Raw genomic sequence first — 8632 nt, 5'->3', positions numbered from 1 at the left:
AGTGGAAGGACCTGAGAAAAAGACTAAACCAGTGCTCACAGTGAGGTAGGTGAAAGATCAGAAGAAGGTGTGATTTCTGAGAAATTAGATGAACTCATTGATTTTGGTGATTAAAAGATATAGATACAATAAAGTAATTTCAGTGCTCAAAATGAACTTGATTAAAGGGTGAATATGATTTCAGGAAGATGTCAAATTAGGTTCATTGCACCATTTACATGAAGACAGAAATAGAGATTTAGGGTACTTGATAACAGAACTTGTATAGAATCTTAACTATTCTTGTGGCTTCAATGGGAGAAATTGCAAACAGCAAAGAAATATGGAAAAGAAAAGGTCCTTAGAAATGTCCAGACTTGAGGGCAATTGAAGGAACAGTCTACAAGTAGCAAGAGTAATTAAGAAGTGATAACTAGATCTAAGTAGACTGAAGTTCAACAAATGTGCCACCTTTAAAGTAAGCAATAAGTTATGAAAGAGAGGCAGGAAGGATAGGTATTCCTAGAACAGCCTGTTGGGGAAGGAGAGCAGGAGGTTGCTAAAAGGTTCTTCAAATTCATAGCCAAAGTACCCTGCTGAGAATGAGGGTCTCACAAGTTCAGTCATTCTTGAAAGGAATGGGAAAGGCTTTTAGTCGTTAAATAGGAGAAGAATTGTCCAGAGATATGTCACAGAATTGACCTGTGGCATTAAGTGCCACAGGATCGTGGAAGGCTATAACATTGAAAATGTACTAAACCCACTATTGGGTGATTTCATCCAGCAGTACTCAGCAGGCTGTGAGTAGGAACAGAAAAGAATGAGCCATTAGATTTATCCAAGTCTGGCTGTTTACATGGTATGTGTCAGAAGGACAAGAGGACAAGATTTGATAGTTCTGATAAAAGAGGCTTGAAAATGATCAATCATATAGTTTAGTGTGAGTTAGAAAGAAAATACGACCAGAATAGACTTGGTAAATAGTAATAATAAGATACATAACACATAAGTTAATATTTATTGTGTTTTTATTTAAGCCAGGCAGAATGCTACAATCTTCTTGTATGTTACCTAATTGAATACTTTCAACTATCCTGTGATATGGGAACTACCAGTAATATATATCACTTTGAAAATGAGGATGCTGAGGGTTAGCATGAATAAGCAACTTAGCAGCTTTTTCAGCTACTAGGTAGTAGAGCTTGGACTTGACTTCAGGTCTTTCAGCTCCAAAGTTGTTCCATTAAAGACCTATAAATATTAATGACAGCAAAGCAAAGATGAAGATGAAAGCAGAAGCTCCCTAGATGAATTGGAGGTTATGTTGAATGGACTGAATATTAGATTTTAAGATATTTCAGAGGTAGGTAGTCCATCCAGAAGATGAAAAGACCTAGAAAAGTTGGTGTGTGAAGGGACTTGTAGGGAAAGATACTGTTTCTGCCCAGGAAGGTGGATCCTGCCTCCAGGCATGGATATTGAGAAACATCCAATCATTTTCAATAAAATAGCATGTCTAAATTATATCCAAGCCACAATGCTACACTCAAATTCTCCCTTTTCCACACAGATATCTTCCCTGATTCTCTTTTCTGGAAAGAATTTATTCTTCCTTTGAACTCACATAATTCCATCTTTGCCTGGATCATAAAATAATATTTTGTTTATTTGTATATTTATCTTATTACCCCTGAGCCACATACCCATGAGTCTGTTTCATCCTTAAATTTTCTAAAGCCTCTAAGATAGTTTCTTGCATGTGTAAGAGGATCAATTTAAAAGATGTTGAAAAGACTAACAAATTAAAGCTTCAAACATTTTTGAACATTCAGATGGGAATTGAGTTTGATGTTTCTTTTCTGCCAAAATGTAGTATTTCTAGTGTTTTTATGTTCCTTGAATATTTGAGAGCCTTTTGAACAGAATATAAAGTTATACTGATTTTTAAATAATATTATTGCATTTCTCAACTGAATTTTGAAACTAATTATATGTTAGAGAGATTTCCTAACTGCAAGGTGATAGCATTGCAAATATTTTTTCCTATAAACCTATAAAACAAAAATATAGGATTTTTTCTATCAGAATCTACCTACCAGTAATCACAGCTATATGATTACTTCATATTGACTGACTAGCCTAAGCACTGGAAGATTGTACAGGCATTTAAAAATTATTAAAGCAATGTAAACAAATATGCTATAAACTCCAATTTTAATTGGTGTTTAATTTATTGAGAAAAATGAAGGTAAGATTTTGACACATTTCAGTTTATTCCACATTAAAAAGAAAAGTAAAACCAAGCTTCCAACTTTCATAAAAATTAATTTTCTTCTAAGGAGGAAAACTATTTTATTTGTGCTGTTACTGATGAATTTATATTTAACTATTAAATTATTGTTGTATTATAATTCTGAGCACGTTTCTATTGAATTTAAGGAAGGCCATTTGAGTTTAGTAAAACACCTGCAAATGCAGATGAGTGTGAAATGCTGGCTGCATCTGAGCACATTTAAGATAATGTGTTTATTACTCAATTAAAATCCCAAGTAATCTACTACTTATAAATTAGAAAAAGTTGCTGAATTAAAGCCTAGGTTATGATGCAAAAATCAAACTCCTTTATTTGGTGAGTAGAAATGTGAACTTTCCAATATGGTATAAAAATCAAACATAGTTGCGGCCCTAGGCAGGGGCCTGGCCCTCCCATAGTGCCTTAAGTGGGCTCCTGGAGGTGACCACCCTGCAGGGGTTAGGGGCGCACTGGGGGTTACCAGGAGCGGCTCCTAGGTGTTCAGGTGCCCAGGAGCTCGAGGTCGCACTTTTGGGACACCCCCACCCCACTCCCTGCCTGGCCTTAGGACATGCCTGGAGGCAGGGTCCACCTTCCAGGGCAGAGGGTCTTTACTCTCCTCTCCATATCAGGGCAAAGGGCAGTGTTTGCCCCCAACCCAATCCCATTTCTGTTCCCTCCCTTGGACAAGGGGCATTGTGGGGGATGAGAAGGATGGTCCTTCCTCTTGAGTCGGGAAAGTGCATAGGGGAACTATTTAGGGCTGAGAACTTGGGCAAAATGAGGAAAATGAGCGTAGGAACTGGTTTTGAGATGCTTTGGTGACTTGAAAGGTGGTCTGTCTCTTTGGGGAAAAGAGGGGAGGGTCTCCCACCACCGTGTATTGAGGCATGATGACAAGAAGGTGTCACATGCTGCTAGGACTGACCTCTTCAGCTCCATTTGCAGCCTCCCCATGGCCTGGAGGGGTGGAGGTCGGTAGAATGGGAGGACTTTGCCTCCTTTCAGGAAACAGACCGGCTTCTGGGCTGTCTCAATGCCTCCGGGGCTGGAGACTGGCTCCTCCCAAGATCGCAGCCAAAATTGGAGGTGATGCTGCAAACAGCACTCCTGATTTTGCTTTGTGGGGCGGGGGGAGGGTAATGAGACAGTTGGAAGATGGAGATCAACCGGAGAGCAAGAAGCTGGCTTCTCAGGGAGACGCAATCAGTTACCAACTTGGACCTATCCATCGTCCTCCAAGGACGTCAATGACAGAAGAGTACAAGGTCCCAGAGGGCATGGTGGGCCTGATCTTTGGCAGAGGGGGAGAACAAATTGACAAAATCCAACAGGATTCAGCCTGCAAAGTACAGATTACTCCAGACAGCAGTGGCCTACCCGAGCACAATGTGTCCTTGACAGGAGCCCCAGAATCTCTACAGAAAGCGAAGATGATGCTGGATGACATTATGTCTCGGGGTCATAGAAGGACCCCAGGACAGTTCCACAACTCCCACAGGGGCCAGAACGGTACCGTGCAGGACATGGTCCCTGTGGGGAAGGCCGGCCTGGTCATCGCTAACGGCGGGGAGACCATGAAACAGCTGCAGGAACGCGCTGGAGTGAAGATGATCTTAATTCAGGATGGTTCTCAGAATACCAATGTGGACAATCCTCTCCGGATCCCTGAGGATCCTTACAAAGTGCAGCAAGCCTGCGAGATGGTGATGGACATCCTCCAGGAACGTGACCAAGGCGGCTTTGGGGACCGGAAAGAGCAGGGATCTCGGATTGGCGGGGGCATCCATGTGCAGGTGCCCAGGCATTCTGTCGGCGTGGTTATTGGCCGGAAAGGAGAGATGATCAAGAAGATCCAGAATGACGCTGGTGTGAGGATACAGTTCAAGCAAGATGATGGGACAGGGCCCGAGAAGACTGCTCATATAATGGGGTCCCCAGACAGGTGCAAGCACGCAGCCCGGATCATCAACGACCTCCTCCAGAGCCTCAGGCGTGGCCCCCCCAGGCCCTCCAGGGGGTCCAGGCATGCCCCCGGGGAGGCCGAGGAAGAGGCCAAGGCAACTGGGGGACCCTTGCGGGGAGATGACCTTCTCCATCCCCACTCACAAGTGCGGGCATCATGATCATCGTAGAGATCTCCCGGCAGCTACCACCCAACGGGGATCCCAACTTCAAGTTGTTCATTATCCAGGGTTCACCCCAGCAGATCCACCACACCAGGCAGCTTATCGAGGGGGCTCTTCAATCAGGGGCCACCTGGGCTCCCCCGCATGCCAGGGGGCTCCCTCCTCACCAGAGCCGGGGCAATACCTACCCTTAGTGGCAACCACCTGCTCCTCACGACCCAAGCAAAGCAGCTGCGGCTACCGCGGACCCCAACGCCACATGGGCCACCTACTACTCACACTACCACCAGCAGTCCCCGGGCGGGCGCGACGCCGGACCCCGGGGCTCCACCCGCTCAAGGTGAGCCCCCTCAGTCCCCGCCCACCGGCCAGTCGGACTACACTAAGGCCTGGGAAGAGTATTACAAAAAGATCGGCCAGCAGCCCCAGCAGCTGGAAGCGCCCGGCAGCACGACTACACCGAGGCCTGGGAAGAGTACTACAAGAAGCAGGCGCAAGTGGCCCCCGGAGCGGGTCCAGGAGCTCCCCCAGGCTCCCAGCTAGACTACAGTGCAGCCTGGGGAGAATATCACAGACAGCAAACCGCTTACTACGGACAGATCCCAGGTCCCGGTGGCCCCCAGCCACCGCCCACGCAGCAGGGACAGCAACAAGCTCAATGAATCGAATGAATGTGAACTTCTTCATCCGTGAAACATCTTTTTTTTTTTTCCATTTTTTTTTTTTTTCTGTTTGGGGGCTTCGGTTTTGCTTGGCGAGAGAGCGATGGCTGCCGTGAGGAGTATTGGGGAGCCCTTGAGGCAAGCACGGGGGCTCCGGGGAATGGGAGTGTGCCAAGCCCTCACTCTCTCGCCCGCTCTGAGTCTCACATACTTTTTCTTTCAAAATTGGGATCCTTCAGGTTGAGCTAGCCAGAGAAGATGGCGAGATCTAAATATCTGCCAAAAAAGAAACCTTACAAATTAAAAAAACAAAGAGCAAAGCAGAAGTTATTAAGTTTTATGTATATGTATGTATGTATACATAAAAGTCTCTATTCTCCACCCCTCGGCATTCCTGAACCTGCCTCTCTGACAATAAAGCAATTCAATTTCTCCCACCCTCGGCCCTCTTGTGTTTAAAATAAACTTCTAAAAAGAAAAAAAAAAAATCAAATATAGTTAACATTGATTTTATTTTCTAGTTTGACAACTCAAGTCTTCATTTCCAAGCATGGCAATCATGTTATTGTGCTGAGGATGCCCTAAGAAAATACCACAGACTGGATGGCTTAAACAGAAATTTATTCTCACAGTTCTGAAGACCAAGAAGTCCAAAATCATGGTGCTGGCCAATTCAGTTTCTGGTAAGGGCTCTCTTCCTGGCTTGCTGAGGCTGCCTTCTCACTGTGTCCCCACATGGTGGAGAGAGACAGCTCTGGTGTCTCTTCCTTTTCTTGTAAGGGCACCAGTTCTATCAAATTATGGCCCCACCCTTGCAGCCTCATTTAATTTTTATTAGTACCTTATAGGCCCTAGCTCCAACTACTAAACTGTTACACTGGGAGTTGGGCTTCAACATATAAATTTTGGGAGGATTACAAACATTTAGTCCATAACAACAATTACATTAATTTATTAAATTAGGTATCTCTTCTATTAATTTGCCTAGCTATTGGCCTATTTAAGTTGTTCTCAAATAGATTACATAATGTTTAAGAAAATACCAATGCCTAGGGCCCACTTAGAGAAATTTTGATTTAACTGATCTGAGATTAGCATTTTTGTTCTTGCTGCTGTTTTGTTCTTAGCAGCATTAGCATTTTTGTTCTTGCTGCTGTTGTCTTTGTTATTGATGAGCTGCTCATTTGGAAAAAAAAGTGACTTTATGTACTTTATTCAGTCATCTATATCTAAAATATATCTGAGTTGCCCAATACATCTTTTTTAATTGAGGTAAAATTGACACACAATGAAATCTAAAGATTAATATAATTAAATGAGTTTTCATAAATATATAGACCCATATGAATATTATCCAAACAAGACACAGAATATTTCTGTCACCACAGAAATCTCTATAATTTCCTCCTCCAGGAAACCTTCTTCCTTCTGAGCAACCATAGTTCTGATTTTTTTCACCATAAATTAATTTTACCTATTCTTGAAATTCATATAAATGGCACCATGCAGTATGTACTCTTTTGTGTCTATTTTGTTTCATTTTGATAATTTAGATTCATCTATATTGTTGCATTCTTATTTGTTCTCTTTAATTGCTATCTAGTACTTTATTGCATGAATATATCATTATTTGTATATCCATTATCCACACTGTTTCCAGTTTGGAGCTATTATGAATAAGTTAGTATAAACTTTTTTATGCATGCTGTTTTATGGGCACATGTACTTGTTTTTCTTAGGTGTATGCCATGGAGTGGAACTGCTAGACTGTAGGGTAGATGAAAGTTGAACCTTATAAGAAACTGCCAAGTACTTTTCCAAAACATTTGTGTCATTTTACACTTTCAGCAGTAATGTATGAAGGATCCAGTTGCTCCATATTGTTTTGTTGACTGTCATGGTAGCTCTTTAACTTTCACCATTTTAGCTGGTATGAAATGGTATCACTGTGGCTTTCATTTGGATTTATCTTTTCATGTGCTTCCTCTATTTTGTATATTCAAGTATTTTGCCTATTGTTTTAAAATTAGAGTTTTTCAATGAGATCACTTGGACACGGGAAGGGGAACATCATACACCGGGGCCTATTGTGGGGAAGGGGGAGGGGGGAGGGATGGCACTGGGAGTTATACCTGATGTAAATGACAAGTTGATGAGTGCTGACGAGTTGATGGGTGCAGCACACCAACATGGCACATGTATACATATGTAACAAACCTGCACGTTGTGCACATGTACCCTAGAACTTAAAGTATAATAAAAAATAAATAAATAATAAAATAAAATTAGGTTTTTTATCTTTTTATTATTCATTCGAAGCAGTTTTTATATGCTCTGGATAAAAATCCTTTGCATTTCAAACATTTTTTCCCAGTCTGGCCTTTACTTTTCATTTTCTTAATGTACCAGCTTTTAGAAAAGTTTGCCAGATGCAGTCATAGAACTATTACTTTCTGCCATATTTCAGGCCCATGTTTCTCTCCTTTTCTCCAGTGTTTCTAGATAAGAATTAACACTGTTTGACAAATTTGTTTCATACATGCTCATTCATTTAATAAGTTGACAATTGTGTTGAATTTGGGTCACTTTCTATTTGACCCTTTTGTCTCAATTTTGGTGCAAGCTAGAGCTTAAACTTGAGTAAAGCATGGCATATTCTGGATGGTATACTAGATTACAGTCCAGTTGGATGTTAAATGAATCCAAACGTTATCACTTCTTATTTTAATAAATTGCTTTCAATAAAAAATTCTCCAAAATCCAGAGTCAATCTTTTCCCTCAAATGATCTCACATTTAACCACTACGCAGTGGATCACACAATAAACACCATTTGGATTCTACTGTAAATTGTCTTCTAGGTATATTATTACACAATCATAATGTCTTCTAGGTATATTATTATACTTTATAACAAATAAATTTGTTTTAAAATTCTTCATTTGGCTATTTTTGACAGAAAAATTCCATCAGAATTTTTTTCTGATTTTATGATGACTGAAAATTCCAGAATACATAATTTTTTTACACGTTAACATGACAGCATGTTAAATTAAATGAGGCCATCAGTTTCAAATGATGAAATCACATTAACTTTAATGGAAGCCAACAGTTGTGTCCATACTTATGACAGAATGATTGTGGAAATATTATTACTTTCATTCAAACATTCAGGACATCCTCAATTCTTCCCCCTCCCTCAAACTCCTGAGACTACTAGCCACCAAGTTATGTCAACGGTCCCTTCAGGATTTGCCTCTAATTTTGTCCACAGTGTCCCATTCCCTCTGCCATTTATTTCGTTGCTCCTGATCATTTCTCACCTTCGCTTTTGCAAAAACCATCTAACTTGTCATCCATACACCAGGTAGATCCCTTTATTCTCTGAAACATTGCCAGAATGATCTTCCAAAAAAAAACCCTGCTCAAGTTGCCTCCTTCTAGTATGTTCCAAAGGCTCCCTCATATCACTAAGACTCCAAAACTCCTCAGCATGGCAACCGAGCCCTGTTATAGATTAGCCCTCTAAATTTCTTGGTACCACATTCATCTCCTGCATATCATACCACA

The 8632-nt window shown here is 41.4% G+C and overlaps 1 pseudogene; it reads left to right on the top strand.

The window, feature by feature from the left end:
- Window positions 1-2977: 2977 nt before the first annotated feature.
- LOC107127653 (far upstream element-binding protein 2 pseudogene) lies at window positions 2978-5169 on the top strand (annotated as a pseudogene).
- The last annotated feature ends 3463 nt before the right edge of the window (window positions 5170-8632 follow it).

Source organism: Macaca fascicularis, chromosome 15 (assembly GCF_037993035.2).
Source record: "Macaca fascicularis isolate 582-1 chromosome 15, T2T-MFA8v1.1".
In the NCBI taxonomy this organism is placed as follows: domain Eukaryota; kingdom Metazoa; phylum Chordata; class Mammalia; order Primates; family Cercopithecidae; genus Macaca; species Macaca fascicularis.
The sequence above is the reverse complement of the archived record's forward strand: the minus strand, read 5'-3'. Positions and strand labels throughout refer to the sequence as shown.